The following is a 21,337-nucleotide window of genomic DNA, read 5'->3' as shown; positions in this document are numbered from 1 at the left end:
CTTGGAAAAAAAAACAAAACTTCTGAATATCTTAGAACCGAATAAGTGTGGAGAAAACACAATGAATCAGATAATAGAACTTGCTTAGTTGGGGGGTGAACTGTAAATCCAACCTCAGCAATTAATATCACATCAACCCTTTCAAGATACTGCAGCCGCTTGAAGGGCCAAAGGGAACTATTTCAGTCTAGGGATAAAATCTGATAAACTTCAGCCTACTCGGCTCCATGATTAGAGCTGAGCTGCTTTTCAAAAATTGGCATTGAAAGATCTTTTTATGGCCTTTTTTGACGAGGCATGCTATGAAAACGATGGATGGAGAAAAACCCAGTGTTACATGTTACAAAAACCCAACTGTCATGCCCTGCATTTGATAGATAACATATCAAGCCCTTACGCATAAACTGGTTGGGGGGGGGGTGGCTCCGAAACGCCACATGAGGCCGGCTTGGACCCGAAAAAAATAGTTTAGCAGCTTCCGAAAAGCTTTCAAACAAAGCTTACTTCGATTTCTGTGTAGATTTCTTATATAGAATATAGCATCTTGTAGCTCTTTAAGCTTCTCCTCGATGCCCTATGAAAGGGGTTTCGTCCCACCTGCTTTTCAAGAACTAAACTGACTACACTAGGCTTTATAATAAACAATTTTTTGGTTCAACCTATACTAAGTTTGAAATACCAAAATGGGTGATTTGGGTATTTACAAAGGTTTTTTTCTTGTATACTTGAAAATCTATAGAATTTTATGGTTTACCGTTTCAACCTTTGAAGTTGCTTTCAGTGCCTATGATATGTCTCAGAGCCCTGCCCCCCTTTCCCCGACCCGTCAGGTCTCGTTATTAGGTTTTATATGACTGATAAACAATTAAAGAAAAATGGTTTGGTATTGTGCATGGTTTTTAAGATATTGACTTATAACCCTTTATGTGGGATTGACTTTTAACACTTTATATGGTACTGCCTGTGGATTTGATGATTATTCTCAGATATATTGAATCGCGTTGCATGAATGAGTTGATTGAAGTCATTCAAGCCATTGACCTATTCAGTTTCTTCCTCATAAGAAGCGCGTATACCAGCAGCAGATAGAGGAAACATAAATAATCAGAAGCTGTTTGATTCCAGGGAATCCATCTAAAAGTACTAGAGTGAATTTTTGCTGCAATCCATTTATTTCGAAAAATTTTCTAGCTTTGATGTGTGAGTTTGTCTTAGAATTCGTTGTTCTGAATTTTAAACCTGTCATCATAAAACGTCGGAAAGGATTCTCTGAATGACAAAACAATATTTTGCAATTTATTCCAATCGATCTGAGATTTTAGTGGTTTTGACTCGTGAAAAATAGTAATGGCTTTTAGAATCATTCGAAAAATGATTTAATGATCATGAAGATCTGAGAAACCAGGGCTTTTATTTGATAGTGTTTTGAAAGAACTATTAATATCTATTTGGGGAAAGACTATTAAACGTTTATGAATGTAAACATGTCTTTCGTTGCAATTTGTTTTGCAAAGATTTTATCGAAAGGAGGAAATAAAAGAGAGAAAACATGTTTGATTTGGCATCGGTTTATTTATTTAATAGTTATGCTACTAATATTAGGAACTTGTCACTGATTTATGGGACCGATTTAATCGAGACAGGGCCAAACGGTCCTGTTTGACTCACCTGAGTTCCTTTCCTTGGCTGAAAAGAGATAGAGAAACAAAAAATCAATCTAATCATACGGATGACTGTACAAGGACAAAGGTTAAATGGGAGCAAAGGTTTTAAAAGGTTATTTTTGTCTGAAAACGTCGTATTTTTTTCAAATTTTCATTGGTTCTTTTACGGGGAGTAGTCTAAACACTAAATATCATCCTCCCCCTCCACCCTAAAAACGTCCGCAACATATGTATTTTTTTACTTAGTACGAGCTGCAAGGCACGCCAAAGGTCCAATATATGCAACTGATTATTTAGTAATCTCTAGGCAGAATACATTTCTTGTTAGCTTTGTTGAAACAACTTCTAAGGGACAGCGTTTCATATGAATGTGTAGCACTGGAAAGAACTATTTCTTTATTGCTCTTAAAAGCATCCTTATATGTAAGGATAGCGAACTGCCACAAAAAAAGATCATTAAAAAGTAGGGTTTTTTTTACTATCGATGTATAGCTTGAATCGGCAATTACACATATGCCTTTGTGATGAAACCAAGGATACTTAGTTTCTTTTCGATTTATCTCCAGGTCCCCTGTATTCTGTTTGGTAGTAGTACCGATTTCTTCCCTAAAGGTTTTTTTTTGTCTGGGAATATTTTAAGAACTGGATACATTCCGATACAAACAATGCGTGGTCTTAAAGATTCCCGCACCCGGTTTTCGAAGTCCGCTGATGCTACCAAGTGCATCCTAGTCCAGAACGTTTGGGGGCGGGATGAATCGAATATGTTTTCCTGGCTGTTTGGCTTGACAGACTGATGACGCTTAGCATTGTAACTTTAAGCTTTCCTTGTTTTTACTGGCTTGCTAAATATTGAGGGGTGGGTGTCATTCCCTCTCCCCGAGCGTGACTCCTCTGGTTACCTGTCATCTGAACATGTTAGAGAGAACCTTGACGGATGCTGAATGCAGACTAAATATCGTGTTGTGTCGTCGCAGGACATGATGTCGAATCGTGACGTTTTTTTTTGTTTTTGTTTTGCTGATGTAGCAAACTGTAGCGGGAGTATTTCTGTTTGTACTCCCTTTACGTGTAAGCACGCTCCCAAAGTTTATGTAACTGCGCTTGCTCTGTTTCTAGAAAACAGTGAAGGTACAGCACGGTTGCCCGAATTAATCTACGGTAGAAGAGTGATATCCTTGAATGTCATTCTCCATTTCTTCATTCTCCATTTCTTGTAATAAGTAAGAACCACAAGAGGCTGCGTTATGAGTATCCTACGGATCGGAAGGCATTCTCTGCGATACTCCTTCACCAGCAATGCCATATTGGCCCTAGCATTGCCAGAGTGGAGAGTTGCTGAATAGTACAGTCGCCTTCTGACGACTTCTCACTCCGATCATTATACAACAGCCAAGTAACTACAAACAAGCAATATCTCCCCGCATCGGAATTTAAAGCAATTTTTATTATATAGTTTACGTCTAATGTTCGCATAGTATATATATATATATATATATATATATATATATATATATATATATATATATATATATATATATATATTAGACCCCGGCGCCATGCCGATGAGGGAAGATCGGCGGCAGCTGGGCCAAAAACAGCGGTGGCGGCGTGCCTCCGGCGCGATCAATGTTGACGGCAAATATTAATGGTTTCATCAGTCTTTCTCAAATCACAGCTTAAATTTACAAATCTACTTTCTCTACTCATTGACAGTACACTTTCATAGGATACTCCACCTAGTAGCTACTTGTAGCAACCAAACTGTCATATTCTTGTAAAAGTCTCTCACTTCCTTTTTGTATTTTTTTAAAGCAGCCATATAATGTTCTATAAGATCTGTCTCTGCTTTAAATTAAAAAAAAAAATAATTAACTTTTTTGCATCCCTACTTTCAAGATAATTCAAGATATTATAATTTAAATATAATACTTCCCTAACCCCCCCCCCCCCTCTGGATACCAACTTGATAGGATACCGTCTCTGCTTTAAATTAAAAAAAAAATTAATCTTTTGGCATCCCTGCTTTAAAAAAATGAATTAGAGATATTATCATTTAAATATAATACCTCCCTAATCTCCCCCCCTCTGGATACCACCTTGATAGGATACCGCCTCTACTTTAAATAAAAAAAAAAATTTGGCATCCCTGCTTTCAATAAAAAAAAATTCAAGGTACTATCACTTAAATATAATAACTCCCTATGCCCCCCCTCCTCTGGATACCATCTTGATAGGATACCGTCTCTGCTTTAAATTAAAAAATAATTAACTTATTGGCATCCCTGGTTTCAAAAGAAATCAAGGTATTACCATTTAAATATGATAGCTTCCTACCCTCCCCCCCCTCTGGATACCACCATGATGGGATACCGTCTCTGCTTTAAATTTAAAAAAAAATTAACTTTTTGGCATCCCTGCTTTCAACAATAAAAAATTCGAGACATTATCATTTAAATGAAATACCTCCCTATCCCCCCCCCCTGCCTCTGGATACCACCTTGATAGGATTCCGTCTGAGATTAACATTAAAAAAATAATTTACTTAATAATTAACTAGGTCACTATATGGTTAAAACAAACACGCGAAATAACGTTAAACAGCTTAGTGTTTCTTGAAAAAAAAATTGAGGGTATGAGTAAAAGGGTACAATGACAACAACAAAAATATCGAAATTATTCAGATATACTTCAAATTATTGGAAAACTGTGTCATAGAATTGCTATTTCCAAAAAGAAATGGATCTTTGGTCCATTACCCTTTCAAGGAATTACGTGATTCTCATAAAATTTAATAAGTCTGCTTAAGAACGAAAGTGTTAGATTGCAATTTAAACTTTTAAGGATAGACTTGAATATTCAGTCAAAATGTTCGATCACCCGAAAATTGGCTTGGTAATTTTTGCAATAACTATAGTGCGGACTTTTTTTACGATAGGAAGAAAAAAAAATATTAAAACTAACTTTAAACAAGCGATTTCTCCATCCTTTAGAATTTATAGTAATTGTTATTTATGTAGTTCACGTCTAATGTTCACATAGAGGATATATATCTTTCAAAATAAAAGACCTTTTCTAATGAAAGAAAAGGAAAGGTAAAGACATGTCAGATACGTCTCGTATTTTACTTTATGAATCAAGAATTGCTATCTCCAAAAAGAAATGGATCTTTGGTCCATTACCCTTTCAAGGGTAATGATTCTCATAATACGAAGATTCTGATAATATTTCTCGTAAGATTCTCATAAAATTTTAATAATTCTGCTTAAGAAGGAAAGTCTTTGATTGTACTTTACATCTTAGACAAAATTTGAAGATTCAATAATTTTTTTCATAAATAAAATTAAATATTAAAGCTAAGTTTAAACAAGCAAGAAATATGGTCTCCAGATTGAAACATACCTTTGGGCCATTGTACTGTCAAGGAACTATGTGATTTTTCATTAATTAATATCATCGTTTGCATACAATGATTTATTTTTGTTGATAAACTTATGACTTTTCATATCCTATATTCCGATTGTATGATAATTATATGTTTTGATAAGAATAATGACAATCTGTGTACCTTTGAACCACTTTTCATTTTGAATAATGTACATTATTCCCTTTCGTTTGGACTATTTTGGATCCTGTCCTTTCACCATAAGAAGCTGAAATTGTTACTAGGGGATTTCATCCTCATTTACTACTATTAATTGACTCAATGGTGAACACTCCCCCTCTACTTCATCCTTTTAAAAGTATCTATTTACTCATTTCCTATTAAATCCAAAAAATAATTTCATAACCGTTCGCTTATGATTAGTTGTATGAATTCTTCAGTTTTCAAGTATATGCCTGCATCTTATACCTCAAATTTGGCTAGAAACGGTGGCTAAAAGAGTAACAACCTTGGATTTTTCGTCTACTTTTCTGAAGATCTGTAAAATGCAGTTAATATTGGAAATGGTAATGGACAGAACTGTTTGGAATATTGAAGCTAAACTGTCCTCATGGGCCTACAATGCTTATCTCTTCTAGACGTTGCTAGACTTCGCATTTTATGTTCCTATTTTGAATGTACCTGAACCAATAAATTTTTTGGGGGATTTGTGATAAGCACTTTAATTCAGCAATCGGTCCACTTACTTGAAATATTTCTTATTTTTTTGTAATCCAATGTAGTTTCTTAGTAAGACATACGTATCCTGTCTGCTAAGGAGTAGAGTCGATTGACTTGGTCCAAATTTCTGTGTAGAAATAATAAAGAAAATTGTGAGATGCACGTTTAAGCTTCTAATGGCGTCCTTTGGGAATTTCTTGGAAAATTGTCAAAACCAACTTTAAACAATGCCTTTGGGGATGACATGAACCCCTACAGCCCTTGGGGAAAGGGCTGTAAGTGTGCTGAATGTTTACATATAGTATTTGTTATTGGAAAATATATGGACATTTTTCGGTAGAGAGGGGATTTTCTGCGGTAGGGGGGGGGGGGATTTTGCACGGGTAACTTTTTTTGTGCAGGACAGTTTTCATGGTAAATTTTAAACGGGGGATGGGTTCCTGCCAGGGTTTGAAGAACGGTCAGAAAATAAATAAATAAGTTTTTTTTTCAAACGAAACTAAAGAGCAACATCAAAACTTAAAACAAACATGAATTATTCCGTATATGAGAAGGATGTCCCCTCCTCATCCCGCGCTCTTCACGCTAATTTTTGACCCTTTGAATTTTTTTTGACCTTTTTGAATTTGGAAGTTTTGTCCCTTTCTTTATAAATGACTTCTGAAGCGCAATGGCCATTGGATTTAAATGGGATGTATTTTTAAAGAACTTTATGACTTTAGCGCAAAGAACGTAGGGATGAGGAAGGGACAGCCCTCCTCATAAATGGAATAATTCCTGTTTGTTTTAAGTTTTATTTGTCCTTCTTGCTTTCAGCTGAAAAAAAAACTTTTTTTTTTATTTACTCGTCATCAATGACGCAATTGGTATTTTCTATTTCCTCCTAAATATTTGCTTGAAAAACTAGGGTGACAAATTGTTACTATTTAATTTTCTTCCCGAACAATATCCTATAACTACGGAGACGTGACCAGGTTTCGTAAATGGCTTTAAGTTTTGTGTGAAGCTTAATGCTCTATGTGAAGTAAATAAGAGTCCTCTTTTCTTCTTCTAGGAAATTATAGTCTTTGACTGAGTAGAGCGAACACTTTTCTTGATGTTTTTTATCAGTGTTTTGATTTTATGTACAATCATGGCCAAAAAGGTTGTATCTCGATTTTTTTCTGTAAATAAGTTTTTATGCTTCTAAAAGGTTGTATTTACCGACAGGTTGAGGCTGTATCTGGTTGTATTTAGAGAACCTAATCTATTTTATAGATGATTGGGGAGACCAATCTGGTTTGGGGCAGCTTGATTTCTGATAAAACTTATTTTCTGTCTTTGGTAAGCTTTGAATAAGGTGGAGGAAAGAGAAAAGTCCTCCATACTCCCCCCCCCCAGTTAACTGAATCTATTGTATAGATGATAGGGGAGACCAGCTTGACTTGGGACTCTTTGTTTTTATCTTTAAATGAAAGATTGCTTGCAATTTATGTTTGGTGTATGGGAAAATAAAGTCTGACTATTCAGCATTACAACGTAGCGTTAATATTTTTTTCTTTATTCAAGCAAAAAAGTTCGAGCAAAAATACAAAACCTTTATTTCGCCCCTGTGAGTACCAGGTTTAAGCCCTATGTGGTGTAGCAAGAATCCGTCACTAAGGCTTAAGACACGACTCTTCGATCTTTGTTCCTATTCATGTGAAACTTGGACGCCGAAAATGGATGATTCAGCGGGATCATACCGCATAGTTTCAAACGCTGCGGATCGACCAGTATTGACTAGCACTATTTGAAGCTATATCCTTTCGCTGAATCACAGGAATTACCTACTTCGATATAATTTTAAACATGAATTCCTTTAACGCGTTAGCATCCTACAAAGGATCACGACGAATATCCAGCTCCAGGACCTTCAATAGCTTGGTCATGTCCGACGGACCGGTCAGTCTTATCCCTCTAAAATCATCTTTGATAGCCAAATTTACGGTTTTTGCCTTCGTGGTCGTCCCCCAAAGAGGTGGATGGATAACTTAGCGCCTTATCCCCTCTCGGACCTTCTTTGGCTTACAGAAGACTACGACGCATTCAGAAGTCGCATCCCCACCATTACAAAGAAAGAGGGCCCAAGACGACTTTCAAGGACGGACTGAACCTAAGGCAGTAAGTCAGTAAAAACAAATTAGGTCATTCTGATGAAATGATATTGAAATAATACTTATGACAAAAACATATCCAGCATTATTATAGATACGCGTGAAAATCATCGACACAGTATTTTTGTTTGTTTCTTTAGACAGAGCTTTTGGAAATTTCCTTTTCGTGCGGCAACCTGTCTCAGTTTTCTTCAGCGTTTTCCCCATCGTGTAGGGCTTGCAACATCGTCAGATCTCATCTCGTGTAATTTTTCCTATGGATATTATGAAGAGAAAAATCGTTCATCAGTATATACCTGTGGCTTTTGGAGATTTAAGACGTTCAAATGCTGAATCGTTTTATTGAATATTTGGACTTCATTCATACATCCCGATTATTGCATATTTTTTTTTTATGTCTCGTACTACACTCAGTGATATTTTTGTGTGTGCATATATCCTTAAAAAACTTCGGAAGGTTTCCTATCTGGATTTGGGTTTTGTGTATTACTGTCACGTATGATCGCTTCTCTAGATAAATTTGCAATATCTTCTCTTAAGAGATAATTTCCCCTTATTGCTTTATTTTTAACTGCTTGGTATATCTCACTTTATATGTTGGCAATTATCCGTAAGTCTTAGCCAATCACTACTACTACTAACTACTAACAACTCACCGCAGCACCAAGCCGCCTGAGGCCAACGCAGCTACGCACGCTCCTCCTCCACCCCAATCTATTCAAAGCCTCCCTATTTACACCCACCCACGAAGTTCCCATTTCCTTAAAACCTTTCTTTATGACGTCCTCCCACCCTAAACGGAGACGACCTGCTTTCCGTTTAGCCCTAGATGGTTGGCCGAAAAGAACAATCTTCGGCAATCTGTCATCCTTCATCCGTACAACGTGCCCTAACCACCTCAACCTTTCTTTCATTATAACCCTAGAGAGCGGTAATGAACCACATTTTTCGTATAGCCTATAGTTTGAAATACGGTCAGTCGGCCGAGTACCCAAAACAGTCCTTAAGCAATATCTCTGGAAAACATCTAGCAAATCTCCATCTGCTTTTCGGAGTGTTCGTGTTTCAGAGCCACATTTGACCCCTGTCATCACTGTAGCTACCAATATTTTAATCTTGGTTTGCAGACTTATCGTCGTATTCTTCCAGACTTTTTTCAGCTGTGAAAAAATACCCTGAGCCTTGGCTATTCTATTTTTAACATCTTTACTGCTCCCACCATCTTTACTAATAGTACTACCAAGGTAAGTGAAGCTGCTCATCTGATCAATCTTTTCATTACCCAACGTCACCTTTTCATCTTCACTTATTCCTAGCCTTAGTGACTTAGTCTTCTTAAAATTAATTTTCAAACCTATTCTAACACCCTGAACTCTCACAATCTCTGACACTTCATTCATTTTGTTGAAACTTGCCTCTAGAATACTTAAATCATCAGCATAATCTAAGTTCAGAGAACTTTTTCCTCTACATTTGATTCCATGTTCTTCCATTGCCTTTCCTGTGCTCCTTAAAACAAAGTCCATCAAAATAATCCATCTAAAGGGGGATAGAACACAACCCTGCTTAACTCCTGATTTAATACAAAACCAGCTGCTAACCTCATTTCCTACCTTAACCGCAGCAGTATTATTCTCGTACCTAGCACTAATTAATTTAATATGTTTGTCTGCTATACCATACCAAGGATTATACATCTGCTAAATCTCTTCTATCAACAGAATCGAATGCTTGCTCATAATATATAAAACTGATGACCAAAGGGGTTTGACAACTCAGCCACTTCTCAATTATTAGCTTAAGAGTGAAAATTTGGTCGACACATCCTCTACCCTTTCTAAAACCGTACTGTTCTTCTCTTAAAACTTTGTCTACAGCATAACTCTGTCTGAAAATTATCATATTACTAAGTAATTTGCTACCTACAGAGACCAGACTAATGCCTCGATAATTACCAAACTCACTTTTATCACCTTTCTTATAAAGTGATAAAAGCCAATCACTAATCTGTAAAAAATCAACTGATTTTATGCAACGAATACCTGGAACGTTTTATGCCTGTCGTATGACAAAATCGACTACTCATCAATTATGCCACTGAATTTTCTTATTATCTTGTCAATACTTCAACATATGTTGGCTCTAAAAGTACCAAACTGGTTGGACGAAATTTGTATTCTATTTTATTCACAATGAATATCCTTCACGTATGGGGATGTGACCAAGTTCATTTAAAAGATTCCAGACTTGCCTTGTGCTTCTCCAAATATGAAAAAGTAATTCATTTCTTGAAAAAAAAACAAGTTTATTTAAATAATGGAAGGAATTTTTTCCTTGTTAATTTTCCTCTTGTGTTAATCTTGAGCTCATAAAAATACTTATTTTTATACCTCGCACCCCTTCGGTAAGTGCGCGCTTGCAACAACTCGAAATATTTGGGGGGGGGGGTATCAGAAACTCTCTTCTAGGGAAAATTGGATGTAAAATGCCCAAAAGACTCAATTTTTTTTATACTATTTCAAATTTCCTTAGAGCCTGGTGTCCTTCCAGAAGAACATCTTCGCCTGTGTTCAGGTGTGGCTCTAATTTCGCATATAAATTAGTGATGTATATAGCCAACATTATTTCAGGCTTTCTATAGCTATTTGGATATCGTCTTTAATGCCATTGTAATTGCTTACCATCTTGTGACCAATGCTTCAGCAACCTAACCAAATAAATTGCAATAATTTTCTTTCTAAAAAAAATTCTTTAACTGTAGGGATGTGGTCTGTTTTTTTTTTTTTTTTTTTTTTTTAAAAATGGTTTAGTCAGTTTGTATTTGTATTAGCTTTATATGTTTTCGAATTCCGTCCTAAAACCCATTCTTATATCAGGACGCTGTAAAATAATGGGCAAGACAAAATTTTTGGAGAGCTGGCTCAGTAGGGAAGACGGTGCTGGGCATAAAGTGAAAGAGTGGTGCACAAAAGGGAGTGACAGCTCGTTCTATTGTAAAGTTTGCAAAAAAACACTCAGCTGCCAGAAAGGGTTCCAGACCCTTCTTCAACACGCAGCTGCACAAGATCACCAAAAAAATGCTTCTGTCATGTTAAACCAGCGTCAGTTGAGACTCGCTGCATCAGCTCCAGCCGGAAACCACCCAAACTCACAGAGTGACGATAGCGTACCATAAAAGAATCTGGAAATGCTCCGCGAGCGAGATGCAGCGTCAAGGCGGAGATAGTTTGGGTTTTAAAGAGTATTGCTAGTTCTTTTGCTGCAGCTTAGTGTGATCATATTGCCGAGGTGTTCCGAACAATGTTCCCTGATGCTGCACCAGAAGGCTTGTCGTTAAATGCTAAAAAAATGACATGCTTGTTGACGGAGGCTATTTATCCATACTTTTGAGAAATTCTAGTTGAAGACATTCAGAATTCTGACTTTGTGCTGGAATATGATGAAACAACGAACAATGGTGGGGTAGAGGAGCTCCAAATAAGAGTTCGATACTGGTCAAAAGAGCGGAAACAAGTGGCTAGTTGGTATCTTGGGACATATTATATGGGACATGCAACCAGTGAAGATCCAGAAAATCCTGCAGAGTATTGAAGATGCAGAACTTTCATTTGAGAGATTGCTGATGCTTACAAATGATGGCCCAGTGTCAATAAGAAAGTGTGGCCCATCATAGACTCAGAAAAGAAAAAAAGGTATTCAAAACGCCTATTGAATATGGGAACCTGCAACATTCATGCAGTGCATAATGCATTCCTGAAAGGGCTGCAAAAACTCGGGGAGGAGTGCTCTGATATGATAATCGATGTTTATCACTTTTTCACGGGATAGCCAGCTCGTTCTGACGATTTCAATCAGTGCCAACGTAAAGTTAAAGTTCCTCAGCGTAAGTTTATGAAGCACGTCCCCACAAGATGGCTCACCATAGGGGAAGCGGCGAGCCGCTTGATGGAACAGTGGTCTGCATGCCACTCTAAGTGAACCTGAATTAACGTAACTTTTTACATATCTCTCTCACTATGACTGTGTGTCTGAGCGGGTGTGCTGCCATCTATAACCGGTCTAACGTATTCTTGCCCACGAATGCTAGAATTCGCGCCAAAGAAAAATTGTCTGGAGTACCTGATGTCAAATGCAAAATATTTGGAAATTGTAAAATGGCTAAAAAAGCAAACAATGAAAGCCGAAATTGAGTTTATTGTAAGCTCTGCAGCAGCTTTCACTGCTTTTACCAGTGTATTTCAACGACAGGAGCCGTTAATTCATGGGTACGCTTTGAGCTGAGACGGTTATGCACAGTTCTTTTGGGGTAGATTGTGCCGGCTGATGATGTCAATCTCCTGATCCTCGGTGGTTTTGAAGGCTTAGTTCCTATTGTAGATGTTTACCTAAGCAACCCTTGTATAATGATTGCTGCACTGGATTCTTAGATTCTGGATTCGTTATTCTGAAAGACAGGAAATTTTTTTTCTGGGAATTAGAAAGCTTATCAAAGCTGCTGTACAGTACCTGCTTACAAAATACCCTGTGAACAACGAGTTTTTCCGAAGCCTTGCCTGCCTAAGCCCTCCCAGTCCAGATTGCCAAAGAACGAGTTGCAGTGATATCTTCCACATCGCGAGAGAACTTCCATTTGAGATGGATATTGAGCAAGTCCAGGGAGAATGATTGTTATTACAGTCAGATCCTGTGCCGCCACCCACGGAGAGTACTCGAATCGACAGCTATAGGCAAAAGATCCTGGAACTGAAGACGCCATCTGATGAAACCAAATATCAGACTTTAGGTTGGATCGTCCAGGCAGCTCTGTCGTTCTGTCGTGGAAGTGCAGACGTAGAGAGAGGATTTTCTGGGTCAGTTCTGCTGATGACTAGCCTTCAAGCATGTACAGAAGAGCGGACATTGAATGCTAAGGCTTTTGCTGCGGATGAGCTCCTCGACTATGAGAACAGGCTATTGTGAGTGCTGATCACAAAGAAGCTGCTTTGTCTGGGTAGATCAGCTAGAGCCAGCTATGAACTATTCCTTATTGAATGAAGACAATTAGAATCAGAGAGAGAGAAGCTTGAAGCTGAGAAGGAAGATGCTGCACAAGAAATCTAGGAGATGGCGCGGAAGAAGCAGAAAATAGCGGCCATAGAGTCAGACATTGTACGAAAAAAAGAGATGGTTAAGCAGTAGGAAATAGGCGATACCCAGCTGAGAGAGGCAGGGGAACGGATGAAGAAAGCTGTGGAAGAGAAGGACTTCCTGAACATTGGTCTTGCTCAAAGTATGCTGGAAGCAGCATTTAAAGCTCGCTCCAAAGAAAGGGTAGAGGATGCTGAATCGGTTGAAGTACTTGTACTGAAGAGGAAATGTGAACTAATTGATCGCCTTTCGAAAAAGTCAAAGAAGTGATGACATAATATCCAGTGATTGCTTATACCTAGTCGTGGCGGACGCATGTTATTCAATAAATCAGTTTTCCTTGCTAGTGCCATAATCGAAAACGTACATTTACCGAAGTCATCGTTTGTATAAGTAAATAAAATCACTTGAAGAAAAAAATAAGGATTTCAGCCCTTCTGTCCGTAACGTCTCGGGCTCTCATAGGCCTGTGATGATCTTATGGTAATAATTTTGATCCTTGTAATCCATCTGACTATGCTCTGACGGCTTCTGATCAGTCATTTTTTGTCACTTTTTTGGTGTCCTCAAGTAACTTAAGTCACTTTTTTCGTGCACCTCGTCGTGGCCGACCCCTGTATATATATATATATATATATATATATATATATATATATATATATATATATATATATATATATATATATATATATATATATATATATATATATATATATATATATATATATACTGGTTATTTACTGGATTTTTAATTGGAGTTATTTACTGGTTTTTTAATATAATTAGTCAAATCATTTTTAATTACATTTGTGTATAGGGCATTAAGCGAATATTCCCCCAAATCTCTATTTAAAGAAATATTACTATTTATTTTGATTTTAATTGCCTCTCGAACAACCTGTTTTATGCCTAAATCATTGCTAATAAGGCAAGTTTCTTCAAAAAGCATTTTATGACTAGGGTTATCATATATGTGACTGCTTAAAGCAGAATCAAAGGAAATATTTGTAATATTTGAATTTAAAGCTTTAGTTATGTCATCTTTGTGTTGTTGCAGGCGTTTTTCTAAATTTTGATGGGTTCTACCAACATGAAAATGGTTACAGTCACATGGTATTTGATAAACCCCTCTCTGGTGAGTAACTGGGGTTATATCTTTACCAGAATTTAAGAAATTCATGATTTTAAAATTATTTGTAAATGCGACATAAAAATTATTTTGTGTGCAAACTAAAAATGACTTAAAAATGATTTAACTAATTATATTAAAAAACCAGTAAATAACTCCACTCAACCTATTACGAATAGACCCTCTAGGCTGGCTGCCAAGAAGGCGAGATTAGCTTTAAAAGCTTGTCTGTAAGTATTTTAATTCTGAATGAATTGTTCTCTGTCCACTTCGTTTGGAGTACCAGTCCTGGCTGAACTTCCTTTAAGTAATGATATTAGGGCTGTTTTAAAACATTTTTTTGAAAAAACCTTTTAGTTTTAATGATTGAATTTTAATATAAGTTTCTTTTATATTGTTTTTATTCTCTTCGTCTGTTTTGCTGAGGACGGCACTTGGATATAGGGTCGAAATATTCATTTAAAGTTGCGTTCCACTGTCTTGTATAAGAAAAAATCCCTGTTGTTCTACTTATTTGTTTATATATATATATATATATATATATATATATATATATATATATATATATATATATATATATATATATATATATATATATATATATATATATATATATATATATATATATATATATATATATATATATATGTATTTCCAAAGAAGAAAAGTATGCTAGGAAACCCAGTACGAGACCAAAGAAAAAGTGGAAAAAAAACTCTAGAAATCTGGGAAATATTGCAATTCGTAAGTTGCATAGATGCTTAGTCAGCGGCAGAGACATCTACAGTGGTCTATGTATGAATGAAAATGATATGTTGAAAGACGCGATATTTCTTTGTAGTGTGTGTTATGTCCGTGCCACATTAAAGTCACACTTGTCGACAAAATCAAAATTACGCACGACTACAGCGCCAATTACGTTCGCCGTTTGTCGAGTTGAACATTATTCAAGTTTCAAGCATAAGTTTCTTGACTGACCTATAAGAGTCAACGTTTGAGGCATGCTTTTTGAACCTAGAAAAGATGGTAACTTAGACCAGCGGTTTTTCTATCTCCGGGAGAGGAATTTGACCAAAGTTCCGAATACATAGTATTAGTAGAGAACAGTTGGGCTCAAACTACTGTTGGAGCAAACTCTTTAAACTAATTTCTTGCAATAGTCATGCCATTCATCAGATTTGGCTTTCTTTATCGATAGATATGACTATGATGTGGCACGGGCATTAAACAAACTGGATTTTCACAGCAGCCAGGACATTTTTAGGAACATCATGCAGGCACATACTCAGGAATTTGTATCCTCTGAGAAGGTACATTCGTCAAAGCAGCCAAAAAATAACTGACTTGCCGCAAATGAAAACTGTTTGAAATCATGTAAAACCAATCCTAAAAATTAGTGAGATTATGGTGAGTGACCCAAAGCCATCCCTCTTCCCTTTATGCAGGTCTTGATGATAGATCGATTGGTAATAATTCAAAACAAATAACGAAAATTATTCAGTAAGTAGAATCACTTATCCTCAGAAAGGCTCTGTGGCTTATAAAGGAGGGGGACCATTAAACAAAAATATTCAAATACTAGACATCTAAATACATGCTATTTAAAATATTTACTAAAAAATGGAGGATGGCCGTGAAGCATAAATATTTAAATATTAAACCCCGATGACGTCTTTTATTTTCTCTATTTTGTGTAAATTATAAAATAAAACTAAAATGATTCCTTGTTATTTTCATCAGCGACCTTAAAAGTGTGTAGACATATCACCAGCAGACAATGAAAACCACTTTCCTTTTTCTTTTTATCCTCTATCTTTTCCCTTTTTCTAATCATTTTCCGATTTCCTTTTTATCTAATCACTCCTGTACGGCCAGATTCGTAGTCTATGTGTCAGCCCAAGAATTACTATGATATGCGTAATAGGTCCACAGTGGTTGACCTAAAAAAGTGTATATTTACATTAAAATCTTCTCAAGTTGCCTCCTGCTCCGCTAAAAAATCTGGAAAAAAAATAGAAAAAAAAATATGGATTATCATATTCACTTGGGTAACATAATCCAAGGATGTTTTGCTGGCTGCGCTTCCATATTAGAAAAAAATATTCTACCGTGTTTATCCAATTACTTTTTTTGCACCCCCTCGCATGCCCCTAATATTTTTAGTTGTTTGATCTAGAAATAGGATATATTATGTAGAGACTTCTACAATTTATTTATGTTCCTGAACAATACCCTGTAATTACAAAGATGTAACCAGTTTTTTTTTTTTTTATTCTACAGTTTGTCTCAAGCAAACGACCGTATGATTTGTGCGAAATAAATGAGAGTTTATAATTGTGTCTCGGGACGCCTCGTTAAAGCTAATTTTTGTGCTAAAGAAATTCACCAGTCCTAAGATCCACAAGGATATCATTACTTCTTTCGGCAGAAGAAAGCCCTCTATTCTTCTCTCCCTCTCAACTCACTACTTTCCCTCCATCAGAAAATTAGAGCGTTGTTTTTCATTCACTCCATCTTAACAAATTTCTTCAGAAGACGCAAAATCTATAATGTTTAAGAGGTAATTACTTGACAAGAAAAAAAAAAAAGACTGTCATCCTAATCCAGAAATTGTGACAAATGTGCCCTTGAACGAGGTTTTGACCTTACTCATCTATCCAACTACCTAGGACCAAACAGTATAACCGAACCATTAACCAAATAGAAACGTCCAAATTCATGCAAAGTTGTCATCAATAAATGTAAGTCGTTGTAAATTTACAAGCAAAAGCACCTTGAATCTAGCGAAATATTTCCAAGTAGTACCTTCCATTAGGGCTCATCAGAAGAAATACCACCTGCCTTAACGGGTTTCAAGGCTTTACTTTCTGTAAAGCCTGGTATCCCTATGTTAGGTAAAACTTCTGAAATAAATGCATACTGGTAAAGCTATTGAAAATTACAAACAAAATGAGTTTCCTTCTTTCCTTATTAACATCCCAGAGTTAACTGAGCAAAGACCATTCTGGAAAAAATAAAGATTGGCCCTGATGTGAGTTATAATAAAAACCCTTTTGTTGGTATCCAGAACTAATTACAGATTTGAAGCTCTTCAAGCTTGTTTGAAAACAGTCTACAAATTCAAAATTCCAAAAAACAAAAGCGAAAGAGAAATTATATTAAAATATCATTCAGTATTTCTTTATAATTTTTTGTATATTTACCTAAAAGTTCATGATACATAAAACTAAATTTTTTAAATTGCCAACTAATTTTTTTGGCAGAAAAACTTCTTAAGATCAGTTTTCGCTAAGCTTTTTACATCTATTTTTAAAATTTGTGTAATTACTGCAAATTTTTGCATACCTAAATAATTGGGAATAATAAGCTGAATAAGTAATATTTGAATGTATATTACTTTCAAGGAATGGAAAATTAATTACTTCAAAATTAAAATCATCCGTTTTATTATATATTTAAAATCTGATTTATTATTATCTGAAATATTAATAGTTAAATCTAAGAAATGGTCAGAGCGTCCTGTCCCATAGCTAGGCTCCAGAACTAAATCTTTTGGATAAATATTTTTTGAAATCTCAATAAACTCTGCACAATTTATTACTAAGAGACCGTCCAGATGTCTTTTATTATTTGAAAGGTTATATTTTACATTGCTTGGGCTATTTTTATTTATCATATATTCGTATTCTAATTGACTTAAAAACAAGTCCGCTATGAATGGACTCGAATTCCCACCAATAGGAATGCCAACAGTTTTTTTTTATATAAATTACCATTAAATCTTATAAAAGTATTAAATAGAACAAATTCCAATAAATCACATACCATATCCAAGCTATAACATCTTGAATTAATAGTACTTCTAAAGAAATTCGTCCATCGGGCTTTTTTATTAAAAGTATCAATTTTCAAAAATCCGATATTAGACAAAAGAAAAGATTTATTCATGACCATTTTCAATTTTTCGAATTCTAAACTAAGTTAAAATTTTATGTACTGAGTAATAAAATAGAATGAATTGACTCTTTTAGCTGAAACAATAGCCGTAGAATCTATTACTTGTAACAAGTTATTAACCCTCCAATGCGGGTTAAAGTTAGAAAATTTGATTTTTAGCATTGTTCTAGCAGGTATGCTAGAACATTTTTGTGGACTATCCTTTCGTTTAAAAAGAAAATTCTGCTCTGTTTAGTCGAAAAAATAAAACCCACACTTTTTGATGATGTAAGATTAATTAAAACTGAATATCTCTATCTCCAGCACAAAGCGGGAGAAGTTAAATGGTTTTTCTTTAAATTTCTGGGAAAGTAGGTATCAGATTTTAGTTATCTGTCGTTTATTCAGATTTCTTATCTAAGGTCTGAAGTTTTAGCAAGACCACCCAATCAGTTCTGAATAGTTTGGCCACACGAACTTAAAAAGTTAGTAATGAGCAATATAGGGTGGCTCTTTAAGATATGGAATCCCCTTAAAAATAGGCTATGAAAGCGCTTTTCTAATGAGTTGAAGAGTCCACATTCCAGATATTTAATAGTTGTTTCCTGTACTTTTTATGATTAATTTTAAGTTTTTACCATTATTAAGTTTTTAAACAAACACTCGTTTTTTCTCTGTTGTGAGACTCTGGTGCTTAACAGTTCAAAGCAATCTGTTTCCTTTGAAACGAATGGAAAGGGAAAAAGATAAAGTACGTATATCGTCGTTAGGAAAATTGTTTTACGCATAAAAAAGTCTTGAAATAAAGGAAAAGATTCTGTGAAGCTTCTTTTATCTAGCTTTCATAACCAGATAAGTCATTTGCATTTTTCCTCTTTTCGGGGGGGGGGGCAAAACTCTCTTGAAAAGGGGCCAATGTTTCTGAAATCCCCGATTTTCATCCCTGAAATCCAATTTGAATACAGTTTGTATTTTTTAGCCTTTGTGTTCAAAAGCATCGTGTTTATTACCTCACGAGTAGAAATTTTCTCGGGTGCTCATTTGAAGAAAAAGAAGTTTGGTTTGATTTACTACGCAAAAGGTATCATTTCGGGCATAAATACAGTCATAATACTCTGGTATTTTAACGGCAGTGTTTTACTAGAAATCGATCGCTTGGGTTGAAAATTTTATTGTACGATTTATATAACTATCACATGGTAAATAAAAAAAAATGAAAAAAAAAATCCAGGAGTTTTTGGTGTTTGCTTAAGTGTTTGAGTTTGGACTTTGAGGCCATTTTAGCCTGAACTTCTAAAAATCGGCTTCTAAAAACCTTAATATAATTCAATGTTGAATTGTTTGTCATTTCGTTATCATGAATCTTTTTTCTAGGGGGGGGGGTCCTTTCGAATATACACGTTTAATAGTCAGTCTAGTTCATTCACGCTAGGCAAAAAAAAAACTGAAAAGAAAACTCGTCTTTCGTTAATCAGTTTTGCGTCTGAGAGGCTCATATAATCTTACTTAAAACAAGTTTTGCTTCATTTTTTTTTATTCAAACGAAAAATAATTGTTAAAAATACAGTGAGTTGTTTAATGAAATTGGCCCATTTTGGTATATAATTCATTTAATTGTGGAAGATAGTTTTTGACCTCGAGACCCCGAAACATATATGGTCTCATTCTTCCCTATCTCCTACTAAGTAACTACGCTTCTGCAAGTGTGACCAATGAATAAAAACCTCCAGAGGACCGTTCGAAACAGTATTACCAGATACCTGGTTTAAAGTTGCGCCGCCATAAAAATGAAAATGTGCCAGAAGCGCCATTTTTCTAGTGAAAATGCGCCGAATGAACGATTTTCCATTAAAAAAAATCGGCGCAATGCACCGATTTGAAAAATTCAATGCACAAGCGCCTAAAAAGCGCCCAAATGGTACAAATGCGCCCCATCTGTCAACTCTGCTCCACTAACTTCTTTTTTTTAAACTATGTAATTGGTAGTTCAGTTTTGGCTTAGTATGTAACTCCAAACATGGAATGTTCTGCTTGCGAAACTTTTCCTTAGTTGGACGAATGGACATCCATTTTTATATTTTGCTAAGCTTTATCTTAGTTTTATTTATCTTCTATTGTCGTTGCTACTCGCGCTGAATAACAACACTTCCATTGAGCTATGGAACATTTTGTGGACTTTTGTTCCAAATAGTTAAAAGTTTTCTTTTGGATTATCTGCTTTGGTGCTCAAAGTTCAATAACGTTCATCTTTATTTGAAGTTTTATCTTTCACGTTAAAGAATTTCAACAGTAGGAGAATAAAAGGCTGAAAATGATGTATATTCTTAACCTGAAAAGGCCTTTCTTCTGGACCGTCTTTATTTGTAAATAAAATAGCATTACTCTGAAGAAAAACTTTGAATTGGGCAACGAAAACCCTATTTTTGGTATGCTCAAGATGGAGGATTGTAGCTGCCCTTTTTGGGGTTTTTCGACTGTGATGATTCCATTGGTTTGGTATTCATTTCGATTTGGCACCATTTTTGAGGGGTTTAAGGCTATTTTCCAAGTTGCAGTTTTCTTTCATGTTTTATAGTTCCAGAGAAACCGCCTACAGATTGTTTTGGGTACTCGACTGACTGACTGTATCTCAAATAGTAAGCTGCACGAAAAATGTTGTTCAATTCCGCTTTCTAGGGCCATAGTGAGAGAAAGAATGTGATGGATAGGACACGTAGAAGGATGAAAAATTGTCAAAGATAGTCATTGTCTGCCAACCATCTAGGGCCAAACGAAAAGTGGGTCGTCCCCGATGAGGATGGGAGGATGTCATAAGGAACGATTTAGGGGAAATGGGATTTTTTTTTTGGGGGGGGGGTTGCAAAGAGGGAAGCTTTGAATAGATTGGGAAGGAGGAGGAACGTTCGTAACTCTGTTGGCCTCAGGCAGCTTGTTGCTGCAGGGAGTTGTTAGTAATAGTAGCAGTAATATACTTTCACCATTCAGTTAATTGAAATAATATTTGCTAATCCTGAGTCAGCTACAAATTGTGATTTTTGCTTGCCTGACTTTTTTCTAAATGCGTTTTAAATTTTCGGTTACTATGGGCTAGACTTTGGTGATTACTAGGATGCGTCTGACGCTGCAAATATGATTCACGTGTCTAAGCGGCAAAGCCAAAACTCGTTACCTAACACCTAGTAAATTAGTAGAGTCACAGTATAAATATATATATACGAACAGTAGCGAAAAGTTTTTTTAG

The 21,337-nt window shown here is 35.8% G+C and overlaps 1 protein-coding gene across 1 annotated transcript in view; it reads left to right on the top strand.

Annotated features, from left to right (window-relative positions):
• The window catches only part of Eip63E (cyclin dependent kinase Eip63E), a 226,854-nt gene that overhangs the window by 174,462 nt on the left and 31,055 nt on the right, over nt 1-21,337 (top strand). The gene's annotated exons all lie outside the window — the stretch shown is intronic.

The sequence above is a fragment of the Artemia sp. Qi Xiang Cuo genome, chromosome 9 (genome assembly GCF_049724085.1).
Source record: "Artemia sp. Qi Xiang Cuo chromosome 9, ASM4972408v1, whole genome shotgun sequence".
In the NCBI taxonomy this organism is placed as follows: domain Eukaryota; kingdom Metazoa; phylum Arthropoda; class Branchiopoda; order Anostraca; family Artemiidae; genus Artemia; species Artemia sp. Qi Xiang Cuo.
Note: the sequence above shows the minus strand (reverse complement) of the source record. Positions and strands in the feature narration are given on the sequence as shown.